Raw genomic sequence first — 17,898 nt, 5'->3', positions numbered from 1 at the left:
TATGCATGTATGTGTACCTATATGTATGTGTGTATGTATATATATGTATGCATGTATGCATGAGTGTATGTCTATGTATTTTTATATATGTATGTATGTATTATGTATGTATGTATATTTATGTGTCTGTATGTGTATGTATGTGTATATATGTACGTATGTGTATGCATGTGTATATATGTACGTATGTGCATATCTATGTATACCAATGACTGTCTTCAGGTGCATGTCTGCTTGAGGGTATGCAAGTCGCTGGAAGGACTAAAAAGTCATCTTCGGGCACACGGACTTACAGTGACAGAGGGAGTGGCACTCGCCTGAAAATACGTTTCAATCATCATATATACGTGTATATTTATACGAATATATATGCATATATAAATCTATATCTTAATAATATACTTTATATACCTAAACATATGTATATGTATATATGTGTATACACATGTGCATATGTATATGTATATTATCTTTCCCATAGAATTTTTATCATATCTCTTTTCTCCCCTTTTTCGTTTTTTGCTTTCTCAATATCTTTTAATCTCTTCAAACTGTCTCAAACTGTTAAATGACTTTTTTATGCAAATATAAACTTCATTTTTTTTTTCCTGTGTACTCATTACTCCGCAAATTTATTGCATTTTTTGCAAATTTCTTCCTTCTGATGAAAAGAATTGCATTCTTTGAAACTCCATGGAATAAAATCTGTCTTGTTGTTCTCTACTCCTTGTGAAATAATTAAAATTTTGTATGCCTTCCTTAAAGGTGTATGTTTTTTTATTGTAAATTTAGATAAATTTTCAATGTGAAGTTTTTTTTTATATTATGTGTGCATGTGTGTGTGTGTATATATATATATATATATCCATATATACGTGTCCATGTGTATGGGTATGTGGGTATACAAACTACCTCAAGGAGATGAACGCCTCTGCCTTGCATAGTTTCAGGTCACCCTTGGGCAAGGTATAGTACCTGTTAGCCTCCCTCTCAAGTTCGGGAGGGTAACTATATTGTGAGAACTAGGGATATATATATATATATATATATATATATATATATATATATATATATATATATATATATATATACATATGCATGTTTGCTTACTTATGTGTATGTGTTTGTATATGTCCAGCTGCCGGAGAGGTTAAAAATCTGTGATAATAAAACATGCACACTATGCCACTGCTCAGTCATCTCACTATTTCAGTTTGTCACTGTGCAACCACTGGTAGGGTACGAGAGGGTACAATATGTGTAGCACAAGCATGTTGTGTCGCGATCGTTATGTGCAGATATCTTTCGAAGAAAAAAAAAATAAAAGTCCTATGGCGATAGGTGAGTGGCGACGTGCACAGGCTTAGCGGGCTGGAAGTGCATAGCTGCAAATTTGCACATAGGCGGCCAGTGATTTATCTAACATCGTCGACTAAATCGCTTACAGGGTGGAAGCAACTTAGGTGGATGATCTGGCGGCTGAGCAGTCTTTTCTAGAGATACACTGCTCACCCATGAATTTGGGAAGGGTCTAGAAAAGGTGACCTATAAATTGTCTACCCTTTTATTAGCTGGTCGGCTTCCTACGGTCGGCGGCTGCTCTATATTTGCAGGAGAAACAAGATAAAGTTGAAGAAAAATAATGAACAAGGAAAATCAAAATTTTATCAGGAGAGGAATAACCTAACTGCTGCTACATTGAATGTGAGAACTTTGCTAGATGTCCTGGATAGTGAAATACCTTAGCGTAGGACAGTTATTGCTGCAAGAGAGCTCTCTAGGTACAGCATAGGCATTGCGGCATTGTCTGAAACACGATTGAGTGGTGAGGATCAATTAGTGGAAGTGGGCTCGGGATACACCTTTTTTTGAAAATGAAAACCATCGGGGCTGAGACGAAAATGTGGAAATGGCTTTTCAGTGCGTTCTGATTTGGTGAAGAGGATTGAACAGCCACTCCGTGTAAGTGACAGAATTATGATGATGCGCTTCCCTCTTGCAGTAGGTAGATGACGATTTTATGTGTGTATGCCCCTACCATGGATCATGATGAAGACACCATCACAGCGTTTTACCGAGATCTCAGTCGTACCATTTCCTCTATTCCTTTATCTGAGATCTTACTCATGGGTGATCTAAATGCAAGGGTGTACAAGGATCATCACACCTGGACTCACTCGGCCGGTTTGGTGTAGGTGGGGGTCAACAGTAATGGTCTGCATCTTCTCCATCTATGCACTCAGTTTGACCTTGCTATTTCTAACACTTTCTTCAGCCATAGGTTTACCTGAACCCATCATCATTCAAAACAAGGTCACGTGATTGATTACATTATTTCCAGGAAGGCAGATTTGCGTGGAGCTGAATGCGGCACAGATCACTTTTTGGTATGCGGGAAGTTGAAAATCTGTATAAGGAGGAAGTGTAGGTTGGGTGGTGTTGGGATTCCCAGGCGGGTTGATGTGTCCAGGCTGGATGATCCAAGTGTGCGTGAAAAGCTTCGATCTGTAGTTAATTCTGCTGATTTTGATGGGTCGTGGACGCATTTTAAAAATACAGTCTATGAAATAAGTGTAGATGTTCTTGGCTTCCGCAAATCTAAACATCAGGATTTGTTTGATGATAATGATTCTGAAATTGCTCAACTCTTAAGTGCTAAAAATGAGTTGCACCATAAAATGTTGTCTCCCTCCAACAGTCACTTAAAGCAAACAAGGGTATTCTCCAAAAGCGACTCCGCCAAATCATGAATCAGTGGTGGGCTAAACTCGCCAACCAAATCCAGATGGCTTTTGATTGTAAAGACCTCAAATGCATGTATCATTTGTTTAAAAAAGCTTTTGGTCCTCAAACACTATCTATATCCCCCCTAATCTCAAGTGATGGAATTGCCCTTATAAAGGATCCTAACAAGATTCTCCTTCGTTGGACCGAGCATTATTCTGATCTCTTTGACAACCCCTCTAATGTCGATGAGGACGTCATCAATGAATCTTTTATCACAACAGAAGCTTATCCATGAAATGTCTGTGTTCCCATCTGAGAATGAAATTAGAGATGCAATAAAGGAAGTAAACGTTGGGAGGGCTCCAGGCTTGATGGTATTCCTGTGGACGTCCTCTTACATGGGGGGTGATAAACTTGTTTATGAAATTCTTCATCTTATCACTAATGTCTGGAAGTGTGTTCCCATTCATTAGGATTGGTTTGATGCAATTCTTATATCACTTTACAAGGAAAAGGGGCCCAGGACCGACTGTGGAAGTTATCGTGGGATAAGTCTTTTGGAAGCAGTTGGCAAAATATTTTCCAGAGGTCTACTCAATGGATTGTTAAAGTATATTTGTCAATCCGTCATTCCAAAAGCCAAAGTGGCTTTCGTCCGGACAGCGGAACCACAGACATGATCTTCTCTGTTCGGCAGTTTCAGGAGAAATGTACTGAACACCGTGTTCCGCTTTATCAGGTTTTTGTTTATTTGACTAAGGCTTTTGATACGGTGAACAGAAGTGTCCTATGGATAATTCTGGGGAAGTTGGGAGGCCCACCTCAATTTCTATGATTACTCAGGGAGCTCCACACTAATATGAAGGCTCCCCTGAACTTCAACGGATGCCAATCGGAACCCATTTCAGTTGACAATGGTGTGAGGCAGGGTGATATCCTAGCACCTACAATTTTTCAATTTATTTTGCAACTATGTTATCGTATGCCTTAAGGGAATGTTCTCCATGTGTTTATTTGCGTTTCAGAACCACAGGTAGGGTCTTTGATCTTCGTCGTTTTCATGCTTCTACAAGGACCTTTCAGCACCTGATTCGTGAATTGCTTTATGCGGATGACGCCGATCTCGTGGCCCATAGTGAGAGAGATATGCAGGGTATCATGGATCTGTTTTCGGGGGCCTGTGCGTCTTTTGAGCTTACTATTAGTCTTAAGAAGACTAAGGTCATGTTCACACCTCCACCCGGTAGTTTGTATGTGGAACCAAATATTTTTGTCAACAACCAGAGACTTGCCGTGGTTGACACATTTGTGTATTTGGGTAGTACTTTCGCCAGACATGGAACCCTGGATGCTGAGGTCAACTATAGGATACAGCGTGGCACTAAGGCTTTTGGTGACTTAGGGAAGAGAGTATGGTCTGACAGGGGTATAACTATTCATACAAAGATCAGTGTCTCTCACTCTTGTATTTTACCATCCCTGCTTTACGCTTTACGCTTCTGAGGCCTGGACAACTTATGGTAGACACATAAAAATCATGGAGAGCGTGCACCAGAAATTCCTGAGACACATTCTGGGCATCAGATGGAGCACTTTTATACCTGATATGGATGTTCTCATGCGGGCTGACGTACCTTGTATCGAGAAGTTGATTATACGCAACCAGATGAGGTGGGCTGGATATCTGACAAGGATGGACGACGATAGATTGCCAAAGCGCCTGTTCTATGGTGAAATTACACAAGAAAAGCATCCACAACATAAATCGAGGAAACGCTTTAAGGATAACATCAAAGATAATCTTAAATCTCTTGATATTGACGTGTTCAGTTGGGAAAGTGCTTCGAATGACCGTAAAAAGTGGCGCTCGTTTTTGAGCATGCAAAAATGAAGCTTGATATCCGGAAGAAGAATCTGCCAGATATATCAAGTCTGTCGGAGGATTTCATGCAGAACCAAACCTGTGATTTATGCGGTAAAATGACTTTATCCGGGGCTGGCCTACGAGCCACAAGCGTTCACATGGAGATCAATCTTTCTTTGAAAGGGAAAACATTGCAGGGCACAGATGTTCTGCTTGCTCTGTGGTCTGTAAGTCGAGTGGAGGCCTGAAGCGTCATATGAGCGTCCACAGTAGAGCAGTACCAATTGGCATCCATCAATCTCATCTTAAGTGTACAACAGACTGCGTGAGAGCAGGGCTGGTCTGAAGAGCCACCTTCGTTCCCACAGAAAATAGGAATTGATGCATCTTGATCACATCTCCACATGTATATATGTATATGTGTAAGTGTATATATGTGTATATAATTAAAAAAAAAACAGATATTTCAAAAATACATGAAAATGAATGAGTAGTCAACAATAAAGCAAGGGAAAGATGGTCTTCTTCTGTCAGGAAGTGACAATCAGTATATATACGTGTATATTTCTTGTTCATTGTTTTACGATAATGCGGTTTCCTTTTAACTAACATAAAATAGATTGGAAAAGGAATAATAGTTATTTTTATTTTTCCCTCTTTCTGTCTTTCTCTTTTTTCTAAGAATATCACTGAAAAAAAGCAATATATAAATATATAGACAACCCCATCAACCTCCTCCACCTCCTCCTGTAAGATACATAATTCTCCCATAACATCACCTGCCTATCTTTTTCTTTCGCTTGTCTTCTCTATTACCATATTTCTATACTAATTTAGCTATGCATATGACTAAAACCTTGACTTATATAGTTTGAATCTGCATGTCTAGACCTTTGACACGTGCCAATTATCACAATATTCCTTTCTTTCTTTCTCTCTTCAAACTATCTTCCATCCTTACTCCCTTTTGCCTCTTATATAGAAATATTCAGAATGTAGAATATAAATTAAATATGTAGAATTAAACATTAACAACTGGTACATATTAATCGGACGTGACATTTTCCAGAGAATTCATCGTACGACACAACCAACTACTGATGTAAGTGTAAACAAACAGAGACGAAACTCACCAATTCACAAATTCAACAGTTATAAACAAGCACGAAGCAGAAAGCTGTTATTAACGCATTCTAGCCTGCTTTTTTGCTTTATTTTGCTGTTTTCGTTTTTTTTTTTGTTTCGTTTCCGTCACAATGATCATATTATTATTATTATATAAAGGCGAGGGGAGTCGAAGACTTCTATCCGTTTCATTCTAACATCATATCCAATTTCGAAGATTACAAAAAAAAAACTATTCTATTTCAGTCATATAAATTATTTCATGTATGGTACACATTACATATTTTTTCTCTTTTTTATGTGTGCCATATTCTTGAACTTATCAGTTAATATATGGTTACTCATGCAGAATACGGAACGTGCTGAAATGATATTATTTAGAAACTATTTTTTATCATTAAGGACACCTAACAATTTTTTTAAAAACTACGGTATAATCTTGAATTTAACAAGAAGAATTCCCACACGTGAATGCCAGCAAATTCGAATAAACCCTAATACCCGTAAATAACCGCTGGTGCCATCAAGTAACAGTATCCAACTTAAAAGGGCAATAAACTCCAATTACTGCCAATAACAGTCACAACTTCTACTGGGTAACAGTGCCCGCAACACTTATCCCCGAGTGGCTTCTATGCCTTGATAAGTGGTGACCTCCATGTAAAAAAAAACAGTAAGACAGTTCGCTTAAACTTGATAACACCGAAAATAGTCATGATCGACAATGACCGATAGATGAAGAAGTAGCCAGTACCCACCAAACGCCTGAAAGCGCCACTAAACGCCCATGATGACCAGTATCCTAGCAATAATTGCCACTAACGTCCAGTTACAACTATTAAAGACAGACAATTTTATTTTGGAGCAATCATAAGCAACTGCTAGTAACTAACATTGCCGACAATTGAAGATAGACGATTACATTTCGAAACAGTTACATAGACGCCGTCAATGGTAATGATCAACATTGATTGACTATTATCGATACTTACAGAGGCATCCAGTGTCCAGCAATAAACGCAAGTAAAGCAAGTTAGGAAAAGTAACCGTATCAACACACCATTAAACGCCTCAAAACAGCACAAAATACCAATAATTACCATCGTCGCTACTGCCATCCAGTGACAGCTAAAACCAATACTAATCGCCAGTAACTACCACTACCAGCAATGCCTGACAGTTGAAACCAGATGATTTAATTTTGATCACGGCGGCCAGTGTCCACAACTTTCCAGAGCCGACAGTGACCTACAGTGGGCGCGATCAGCAACCGCCTCTATCTCTATGTGAATATATTTTAGCTGTTTATCTTGAGTAATTTACATACGATAATGAATTATATAATCATAGCTTCATTGTTTTCATGAGTAGGGGATCCTTTACCGAATCTGTTCTGGCATTGTCATATTTCCAACGGGTAATGACCGTACTCGGATATTATAACTATATATATATATATATATATATATATATATATATATATATATATATATATATATATATATATATATATATATACTTTTCTGATTGATGTTTTATATTTGCGATTCAACTTCCTTTATAATTTCTATTTCTTCCTCTGATATATCCGAAGTAAGAGTTGCAAATTCCAAAACTTCATGGAAAAGCTCTTTGGTACTTGAATATATATATATATATATATATATATATATATATATATATATATATATATATATATATATATATATATATCTGTGTGCATGTGTGTATGTGTGTATGTATTTTTCATTTAATCAAATAGATTAATATAAGATGATTTCATGCGTAAATTTCCATTATTTCCTTAAATAGTTCTCAATACAAAGGTAGAGCTAGATCGGATAAGCCTGACGAATTCTAACGAGGATGAAACGCGGAATATTATGTGTAGCTTAAATTGTCATATATATTTTCATAATTTGCTATATATATATATATATATATATATATATATATCCTTTTCTCATTAATTTTTTATATTTGCGATTCAACTTCTTTCGTTATTACTTTTGCCTTTTATTTTAGAGCATTAAATATCCTTTTTTCTATTTTATTTTCTTATTCCGTCCACGTCCCCTCACACTCTCTGTCTCTGTTTCTGTCTGTCTGTTTCCCTGTTTTTCTCTATCTATCTATCTATTTCACTCTATTTCATCGGTTAATTTTTTGTTTTGTTTTGTCTTATATTGTCTCTTTATTTTCACTTTCTCTATTTTCAGCCCCCCTTTCTATATGCCATCTTATTTCTCATTTCCCTCCTCTATGTGTATGTTCCCAATTCTATTAATTTACTCTAAAGGAAGGAAAAATACCGTGATCAATAAAGGTCACGGTATTTTTCCTTCCTTTTTCTCCATGAACCTTTACTTTTCTCAGTGAACCAATGCCTTCTAATGCTACTTTCTTTATTTATGAAAGAAATAACTCCCCACTTAGTTTAATGAGCGAGTTTTCGTTCTTTTTTATTTTTATTTATTTACTTTTTTTTTTTGGAAACCACATCCGTAGAAACGCAGCCCAACCCAACGTCGGATATAACCTGGTAAGTCTTTCGCTTCCAACTTTTTGGGAAAAAATATTAATTTTGAAGAGCTTTTCCGTTAATTTTACGGATCTTGCATCTGAAAATGACATCGTTACTCATTAAAAAATCTTCATAGATACTACAAACATAAACTCAAATCATCGTTTATTTATTAACTAACAAACTTGATTATATAAAATCTCTGCCGACAGTCGGTTGGTCTATCTGTCACGTTTTTATTTAAAATAGTATTTAAATTTTCAAATCAGTTACTAAATGGTTACAACTTATTTTCGCTAGAAATGTTCGTCTGCAATGGTTTAGAGCCCACCGGCGATTCACTAAGCGACGTCTAAATAAATGTTTAAAATATGAACAACACCACAATTACAGTGACAATCTTGAACAAGCCATTGCACTGCATTACCATACCTCTTTCTCATTTAAAAAAAATGGAGTAAATGGAGTGACAAAAATAGATACATAAGGATCATAGTTTTATTTATTTTGTCAAATTAAACCTTTAGAATGAAGTGATATTTTATAAGAATCGTATTGTCATTATACACTGAATTATTGCCAAAACACGCAAGCCAACTCACAAATATCAAAAACCCAAGAGAAAAAGAAAAATGGATATAAAAATCGATCTTATACGCATCAGAACAACATATCAACACTAACAAAACTGTTGTTTTTAAATAAAATGCAAGTAAAATATATAAATAAAAGCATACAAAACGTTTTCACAAACAACAACAAACAACTCTTTATATATTAGGATTATCTATAAATATAAAAGCGAAAATTTATGTATGTATGAATGTATGTGTGTATGTTTGTATGTCTGCTAAAAACTTTTGACAGACAGAACAAAATTTCACAAATTTGGTCTCATATGAAAGCCCCACCCTCCGGACGATAAATATCGAAAGATTGGCCCAAAAGGGCCATGAGAAGTGGGTCAGCTGATCCATTTTCTGCAGGAGGGGGCCCAAAAAAGTGACATTTTAATATTTAACATTACATATTTATAAATCGATTTATAAGTGCCCCCCAAAAAACGGGCCCCAACTCTTCTACATAAAGTGTACACGGGGTCCGTTTATGTTGGGTCGCATTGTATGGAAAAACTGCTGAGTCATGTCACGAGATTTTGACCTTAGCAAGCTGTAATGGCAGTCTGTATATAAAAACATTGTTGTTATCGGTAAAAAAATGTAACACTCATAGAAATTAAACTATGAACTTCTACGCTATGACAACCTTACCAAAGTTATTAGCAAGTTTAAAATAGTAAAATCCGAGACTTAAACCAAAAATAATACGCAAAAATGATAAGTAAATAAAAAAAAAATTACGCTTAAAAATATTTGGCTTGAGAAGATCGATGCCTGTTTGTTTGCACAACAAAACAAAACAAAAAAACGGCCATTTCTTTTTTATAATAGTAACACTACGACCTAATTCTATTGAGAGGGAGAAAGGTGGGAGCCAGGAAGGTGGGAGGAATATTATGAGTTATTTACGATTTATGTTTGTTTCTCTAAAGATTGAGATGCAAAGCATGACCTCCTCTTTATTTTCTTAGTGGGGGTGAGGGGAGAAAGATGAAACCGCTTTAATTCTAAGAACAGATACTACACTTTGATCTTATATATTTTATTATATTCAAAAATTTGGATGTACAATTTTGTAACTGCAAAACACGAAAAAATTCCAATAAAATAATTAGGCACAAGGCCCTATAAGAAATGGGGAGGGGGAGAGTACAGGGTCTTTGACTAAAGTGACAAAAAATTGAATAATTAAGACTTTGGAGTCTTACTCTTGACTGGCAACATTTAGCACAATACCTCATTCACTCTGTGGATCCTAATCTAACTAATAAAACCCCAGCGTTTTGAATAAAATTGACATATTTACAATTATAAAAGAAAAAGGTGTTGTGTATGCATTTTTTTTTTAAATAAAATATAAGATATATAATATTTTGTGTGTATGTGCATGCGTGAGAAAATACAGTTCAATTTCATTAGAAAATAAAAAGTTTTTGAATTACGGGTATAACTGTTCGTGGAGTGGGGAAAACTAGTCAAAATTTCATTTCAAAAATAAAATATAAAACCTACTGGGTTGTTAGTATTGACCCCCCTGTGCTACTCTAAGTGACCAGACCCCCCACTGTTGTCTGGGGAACCGAAAACAAGCAGGAAGACCCCTATTGGGGATTTGGGAGAAGACTTAGTGTAAGTGGGCGAAAATACAGCAACGGGTGGAGGGGTTGGAAGGTGACCTCTGAGTAGAGGAGTGACCGGGGATGTTCAAAAAACAAACAGGTGGTGTAATAGGGGGTGGGCCGACTCAGAGGATCTCTAGCACCGGAAAATAAAAACGGGAACAGGATCTCATTTGTACCATCAGTTAAGAGTCTTCTTAAATTTTTCTTATCTAAAACATAAGCGGGATGGGTTCTGAAGGACCTAGCACCGCCCGTGCCATGCTCAAGGAAGGAACACGTATTCAAACTTGGCTCCTCGACGGATGCACAAACTAGTGATGTGCACCCACCTCTTGTTAAACTCTGCTCTAGGCAACCTCATCCAATCGCATGATCTTTACTTTAAGCAAATGTTTAAAGTAAACGATCAGATCCCGATCCGGAACAGATTTCCCTTCATGGACAAACTTAAGGCGCGTAATCCAGATCACCATACGCGCTACTGCAAAAAAAACATTCTTTCCTCCCTGGAGAACGGCGGCTCCATGTTGTAAACGAAATATTCTATGTCGAGATCGAGCGGCCAATCGCCATCGATGCAAGCCGTTACCTCTCCGACGTACTCCAATAGGGCCTGGATCCGGCTACAACTAAAAAACGCATGCTCGACCAATTCGAGCTTGTGTTCGTCGCAGCTCGGACACAAGGCCCTCGTTTGTTCTTTGTACCTGCTGAATTCGTCGAAGAGAGGCAGTGCTTTTCGGACCAGTCGCAAGGTCAGGGAGAATTCTGAGTTTGTCAGAAAATCCCGACCCGGCGTCCAACACCATTGAGAGCGGATAACCTCCATCGACTAACGTAACCGCCTACAAAGAGGATCCTTTCCGGTACCCACAACTAACTCCCGATAAAGTATCTTTCTAAGCTGTACGAGGACACTGTTTCCCGGCAAAGCTAGAAGTGCAGTCTGGCATTAGGCAAAGAACTTGGACTTGCCCCTCGGTTTACGACAACCTTCTACCGAGGGGTCGGTTTTGAGATTGGGAAATGAGTTCTCAACCCCAGGGACCCAAGGAGCGTTCTCCTTTGGCGAACGACCCAGGAAAGCCAATCTCTCGGCGTTTCTATGACACAAGAGACTGGGCTGACCTAGGCCTCACTCGCTCGGACATTGGACATAGACCGCTCTGCACACATAATGCTTACCCTCGTCCCACAGAAATGAGTCGAGGCGCTTTTGTAAGCAGGTTAGGCGTTGTGCAGGGAGAGGAAGTACAGACAATCGGTAAAGGATGAGCGGAAAGACGTATGTAGCACACGCCTCCACCCGACCCTTCAAGGACAATTTTCTTCGAATCCAAGTCTTGACCGACGATTTGACCTTGCCATATACTTCCGACAGCTAAAGTCCCGGCCCAAACCAGACACCGAGAATGCGAACCGGTCCATCGGTCCAGCTGAAGATACCTGGAAGCGAGTTTACCCCGGTCCAGGCCCCCAACCGCAGGCCGACAGACTTGCTGCGGTTGAAGACGGCCCCTGTGACTTATTCGTTTCGAGCGAGCGCCTCGACCACCGCTTGAATGTCTGAACAAACACGGTGACGTCATCGGCGAGCGCGGAAACCCTGGCTCGTGTGCCTCCAAGTAAAGCAATTCTGCGCAGGACTGGTGTAGCCGCCTCGTCCCTTAACTTGCGAAGGAGGGGTTCCAACGCCAGGACGCACAAAAGAGGTGACAGCGGACAACCCTGACGCACTGACCGGGAGAAGGCGAACGACTCCGACAGCTTACCATTGATCTGCACCGCTACCGTCGGTCTATCATACAGGACAAAGATCCACTTGCGGAAGTCCGGATTAAATCCGGCAGCCTCTAGCACAGATCCCAGGAACCGATGGACCACCCTGCTGAACGCCTTGGACTGATCCAAATTGATCAGCGCGGCTTCGGTGTCGTTTTTTACTCCCTGTATGATCAAGCGAATCAGATTAAGATTGTCTTGAATCGATCTCCCCTTTACAGCATAGCTCTGGTCTGGTTCGTGGACAACATTCACCAACGCTGACAGGGTGCGACTCACTAGCAAGGAGATTCCACGACTATAAGTATTGCCATATGCTGAGTAGACATCGTAGCCGTTTACCAGCACCTGACAATCCTCGTCACAAACAAAGTGGGTCTCCTGGATAGCGGCAATATCTACCTTAAGGGACACCAAGTCTATTACAACGTGCGAGGCCTTGCTCCGACACCTGATGCCCCTCACATTAAATGTAACCAAGTTCAAAGCCATGTTCACTTACCTTACTCAGTGTTACAGACGGGTCTGAAATCCTTGGCAGTAAGGACGTGGCAGGCCTGGCCAAGGCTGCCGGTAAGTAGGTCTGCTGAGGGTACTCCATCCTTGGTCACTCCCCCCACGTCTAGAGGGAAGGTTAGTTTGAGTGCCCTGTAGAATGAGGGGTGTATGTACATTGGGATTCTGTCTTCACATTTAAAAAATATATTGTTCAGGGAAGGATGGTGCTGTCCTGGGATCGTATCCTTTGCTGCATCAACTATTGCCCAGAGGGCTTGAGTCCTAGAGTCCTTGTTGGCCCGAATGAAAGTGTTCAACCTTGAATTTGGTAGCATCCGCGACGTTGTCACCTCCGACGTACACCAGGCTCTTAAGCTTGTTGTACCGGACCTTCTGTTGTCCTTTAAGGTTCGGTATTGGTTGGTGAGCCTCGGGTTCACAGATCCTACCTCCTGGCAGGAAAGGGAGTTTTTTTGTTCGTTCTGTGCAAACTGCGGTTGTTCGGGATTTGGGTTGAGGGGGAGAAGAGGGGCGTGGGGTAGGGGTAACCTGCTCAGTTTTTTGGTCAGACGGTCTATCACAGAATGGGGTGTGTGAAGGGTTTCTGGGGGCCTTGGTGAGAGAGGGGGAGAGTGGCTCGAGCTGCTAGGGTGGTGGGGTAGCGGGGGGCTCAGCCTGTGCATTTGTTACAGGGTCCTTCCCAGTAGGGGTAGGGGGGTCGGCGCGTGTCTTCCGGCTCTTCCTCCTTCTGGCCCTCCTGATCTATGTCGCGCTTAGTGTCGCCAGTGCTGGTGTTCCCTCTTCTTCCTCTGACACTACCTCCTCCTCAGGCTCTTGTAATTTCCTCTTGTTTGAGAGGAGGGTGCCGGTGTGTTCATGGCTTCTTCTTTCCCTGGTTGGTCTCTGGTCACTGTCTGTGAGGATGACTGTTTGGCTGTCTTTCCTTTCTTGAGCTTCTGGGAGACTTTTGGCCAGAGCGGGAGCATAGGCTTGAGCCGCGGTTTTGACTGGTGCCGCATCTTTGCCAGTTGTTTTGGATGGGTTCTTGCTCTCGCTCTTTTAGGAGCAGTCTTTTGCCATGTATCCCTGTAGTTGGCATTGCCAGCAGTGGGGCTTTCTCCCTTCCACTATTAGGGAGAGCGTCCAATCTCTGAATTTCAGATTAGCCGGGATTCCGTAAAAGCCGGCCTTGTCCAGGACAATCTGAATCTTATAGTCCCCGGTCACGATGTTCCTTTGACCGCGGACTGGTGTTACATCCTCAACGTCCCCGTACTGACTGAGAATGGCGCCCAGCTGATTGGCCTCCATGTAACAGGGGACGTTCAAGGCAGAAACATTTGCCCTCCTCTTATTTAGATATACTGCCTGCAGCTCTGGTGAATGGTCCTGGACAATTTGTCAGCATCCTCGGGGGTGGGAAGCAGACATAACTGGCCGGGATGTTCTGTTCCAGTAGTACTTTGACCATTGTGTCTTTATTGACACCTGTCAGACCCCTCGTCTTTGTGTCTGGCGTGATGAAAGAGAGGACTCTCTTCTCCAAGCCTTCGACCTGCCCTGGGAAAGGTTGGATGGTGTTTCCCTCCGTGTACTGTTTGTACTTGGGGTCGAAGAGCGTCTTGTAGTCCTCGGGCGTCATCCTGTTCTGCTGCTCTTTGGGGCCCCATGCTGATCCTCCGTCCAGTTGGGTATCTGCTGGTCCAGGGACGAGAGTCGTAGGCGGTGCCGTTAGCTTCTCCATCGTTGTGGGACTTGCAGGCTTTGGAGTTTGACTTTTACCAGCCAGAGTTGGCCAGTCCACATTTTTTATCGCTTGCTGGCTTTCTCTGCTCTCCGGGCCGTTCCCCTTTTTCTTCTTCTTCTGCTAGGTAGCATTCTCTTTCAGAGTTGATGGTACCTCCCCTCCTGGGGATGTGTTCCCAGCCGAGGATTTTGCAGGAGCAGAGGTAGGGGGTGACGTTACCACCAGCTTGCGTTTGTTGGTACTGGTTGATGTGTTTACCCCCTCCCTGATTTCCTTCTTCCCATCATTGCCCGCTTGGGGAGTGTTGAGGGGCGGATCCTTGGTCTCCTCCTCAAAAAGCGATTGCAGATAGGTCAAGGTTGCATTGACCAGCTCCTCGTTTTTTTCCACAGTGCTGTTCTCCTCCTTCTCTTCAGCTGAGGGGGAGTTGCCCTTTTGGGGAGCGGGTGATACATGTCCCGTTGTTCCGTCCGTGGGTTTGGAGACTTTGGATGCTGTTGGTGCAGCTTCCACTGCATTATCCTCTATTGGTTTTACGGCAGCTACATTTCCCGTTGGGTTGCCCTCGTGGGGAGTAGTTGTAGGTAATTTTCTGGGGATCGCCGCGGGCTGAAACCCTATCCCTCCTTCCTTGTTCAAGGTCGCCGCGGGCTGCAGTCCTACCTCGCATTCCGCCTTCTTAGGGGGAAAGGGCTTGGTTCCCTTCGTTGGGGATTCTTTCAGCGGTGCAATGTTGCGCATTTGGACTGGTATGGTCCGCCTGCCTAGTAATGTGGTGGTAGCTCTGGCCGCTTACTCGGACCAAAGTGTAGTGGGGAGAAAAGAAAACCAAGGGGAATGGAGGGGGTGGAGGGGGAGGAGCGGGATTGGAAGAAATTAGAGTTTTTGACCTCCCCTTATGGGGATGTCGGGTTAGCTGCTCAAATCCCCCCGCGAGAGGGGAGAGCAGAGAAGAAAGACGCAGTGGGTGCTAGCGGGTCAGAGTACCACGTCGCAATTAAGAGAGAGAGGGGATAGACATCTCTGCCCAGAGAGGGGAGCAGAAACGAAGAACCCGCCCTCCCCCACGTCACCCTTCCCACTAACTACCCCAACGGAAGTGAGAAAGCGAACCCTGTTTGCTCGATCCAACGGGAGAGCAACGAAAATAGACAAAGTTTTGGCCTGGCAGGTCAGAGTGTAGCTCAGGCAATTAAGTGTGGAGAAAGTAGACCATTCTCTGTCTCTAGAGAGAGATGAGACCGGAACGACGAAAAAACAAAAGAAAAAAACAATAAAAGCAAGTTGCAACTACCAGTTAGTGGTGTTGGTCCCGAAATTCCAGTCTCCCAGAAAAGGGAATCGGTTTTCGGGTCCAAGCTCCCACAAATGTGGAGTCAGTCCTTGACGTCCTGACTCCCCAAAGGAGGGGGTCTGGTCCTTGCTAACGAAGGTTTGTAAGTAAACACCTTAACCTAGCCCAAAATCCCGGTGGTGGATCCCTTGAAAAAGAGCAAAAGTTTCGCACTGAGAGAACAGATACTCTACTTTGATCTTATTCATATATTTTATTGCTTTTAAAAATTTTGAAAATACAATTAAGTAAAAAACAAAAGATTTTTAAACAACAAAATTAGGCACAAGGCCCTACAAGAAATTGGGAAGGGAAAGGGTTCAGGGACTTTGTGACTAAAGTGATTAAAAGTAATAAATGTAGACTTTGGAGTCTTACTCTTGACTGGCAACATTTACCAAAATACTTTAAGAGCCAAAAACATATTTACAATTTATAAACAGTTGTCTGTGTGTTTGTGTATGAATTTTTGTGTGTGTGTGTGTGTGTGTGTGTGTGTGTGTGTGTGTGTGTGTGTGTGTGTGTGTGTGTGTGTGTGTGAAAATATAAAATTCAATTTCATTAGAAAATAAAAAGGTTTTTAATTAAGAAAAAGATTGTTCGTGGAGTGGGGAAAAACTAATCAAAAATGTTCATATTAAAAAAAAATCCTACTGGGTTGTTAGTGAAGCCCCCCTGTACTAATCTAGGTGACTAGACCCCCCACTGTTTTCTGAGGAAACGAAAACAAGCAGGGCGATCCCTAATGGGGATTGGGGAAAATACCTTAATGGAAGTGGGAGAAAATAAAGCAACGGGTGGAGGGGGGTTGGAAGGTGACCTCTGATTGGGGGAGTGACCATGGATGTTCAAAAAACAAGGATGTGGCACAAAGGGGATGGGCAGACTCAGAGGTTCTCTAGTACCAAAAAATAAAATCAAGAACAGGATCACATTTGTACCACCAGTCAAGAGTCTTCTTAAAATTACTTAGCTAGAACCTAAGCTTGATGGGTTCCGAAGGACCCAGCACCGCCCGTGCCATGCTTAAGGAGGGAACACGTATTGAAACTTGGTTCCTCGACGGATGCACAGACTAGTGCTGTGCACCCACCTCTTGTCAAATTCCACTTTAGGCAACCTCCTCCAATCGCATCTGATCTTTACTTTAAGCAAATGTTTAAAGTAAACGATCAAATCCAGATCCGGAACAGATGTCCCTTCGCGGATCAACTTGAGGCGCTTGATCCAAATCACCATGCGCACTACTGCCAGGATCGTCAGGAAAACCATTCTTTCCTCCCTGGAGAATGGCGGCTCCATGTTGTACACAAAATAACCTTCGTCGAGATCGAGAGGACATTCGGCATCGATGCGAGCCGTTACCTCTCGGACGTACTCACATAAGGGCTGGATCCGGCTGCAACTAAAAAACGTGTGCCCGATGGTTTTAGGCTCACGTTCGTCACAGCGCGGACAGAAGCCCCGCGTATGTTCTTTATACTGGCAGAGTTCGTCGAGAAGGGGCGGCGCATTTCGGACCAGTCGCCAGGTGAGGGAGAATTCTGAGTTGTTCAGAATCTCCCGTCCCGGCGCCCAACTCCAATGAGAACAGACAACCTCCATCAACCATCCCATCCGCCTACAAAGTGGATCCTTCGCGGTCCTCTCCACTAGCTCCCGATAAAGTTTCTTTCTTGGCTGATCGAGGACACTGGTCCCCGGCAAAACTCTAAGAGCGGTCCGGCATTCGGAGAAGAACTTAGACTCCCCCCTCGGTCTACGACGACCTTCTACTGAGGGGTTGGGTTTGAGATTGGGAAACGAGTTCTCAACCCCAGGGACCCAAGGAGCATCTAATTCAGGTGAACGACCCAGGAAAGCCAATCTCTCGGCATTTCTATGACACAAGAGACTGGGCTGACCCAGGCCTCCTTCGCTCAGACTCTGGACACAGACCTCTCTGCAGACATAATGCTTACCATCATTCCACAATAGTGAACCGAGGCGCCCTTGCAAGCGGGTTAGTCATTCTGCAGGGAGAGGAAGTACAGACAATCGGTAAAGGATGAGCCGA

The sequence above is a fragment of the Euprymna scolopes genome, chromosome 32 (genome assembly GCF_053919585.1).
Source record: "Euprymna scolopes isolate OS-2025 chromosome 32, ASM5391958v1, whole genome shotgun sequence".
NCBI classification, from domain to species: Eukaryota; Metazoa; Mollusca; class Cephalopoda; order Sepiida; family Sepiolidae; genus Euprymna; species Euprymna scolopes.
This window is presented reverse-complemented; position numbering follows the sequence as displayed.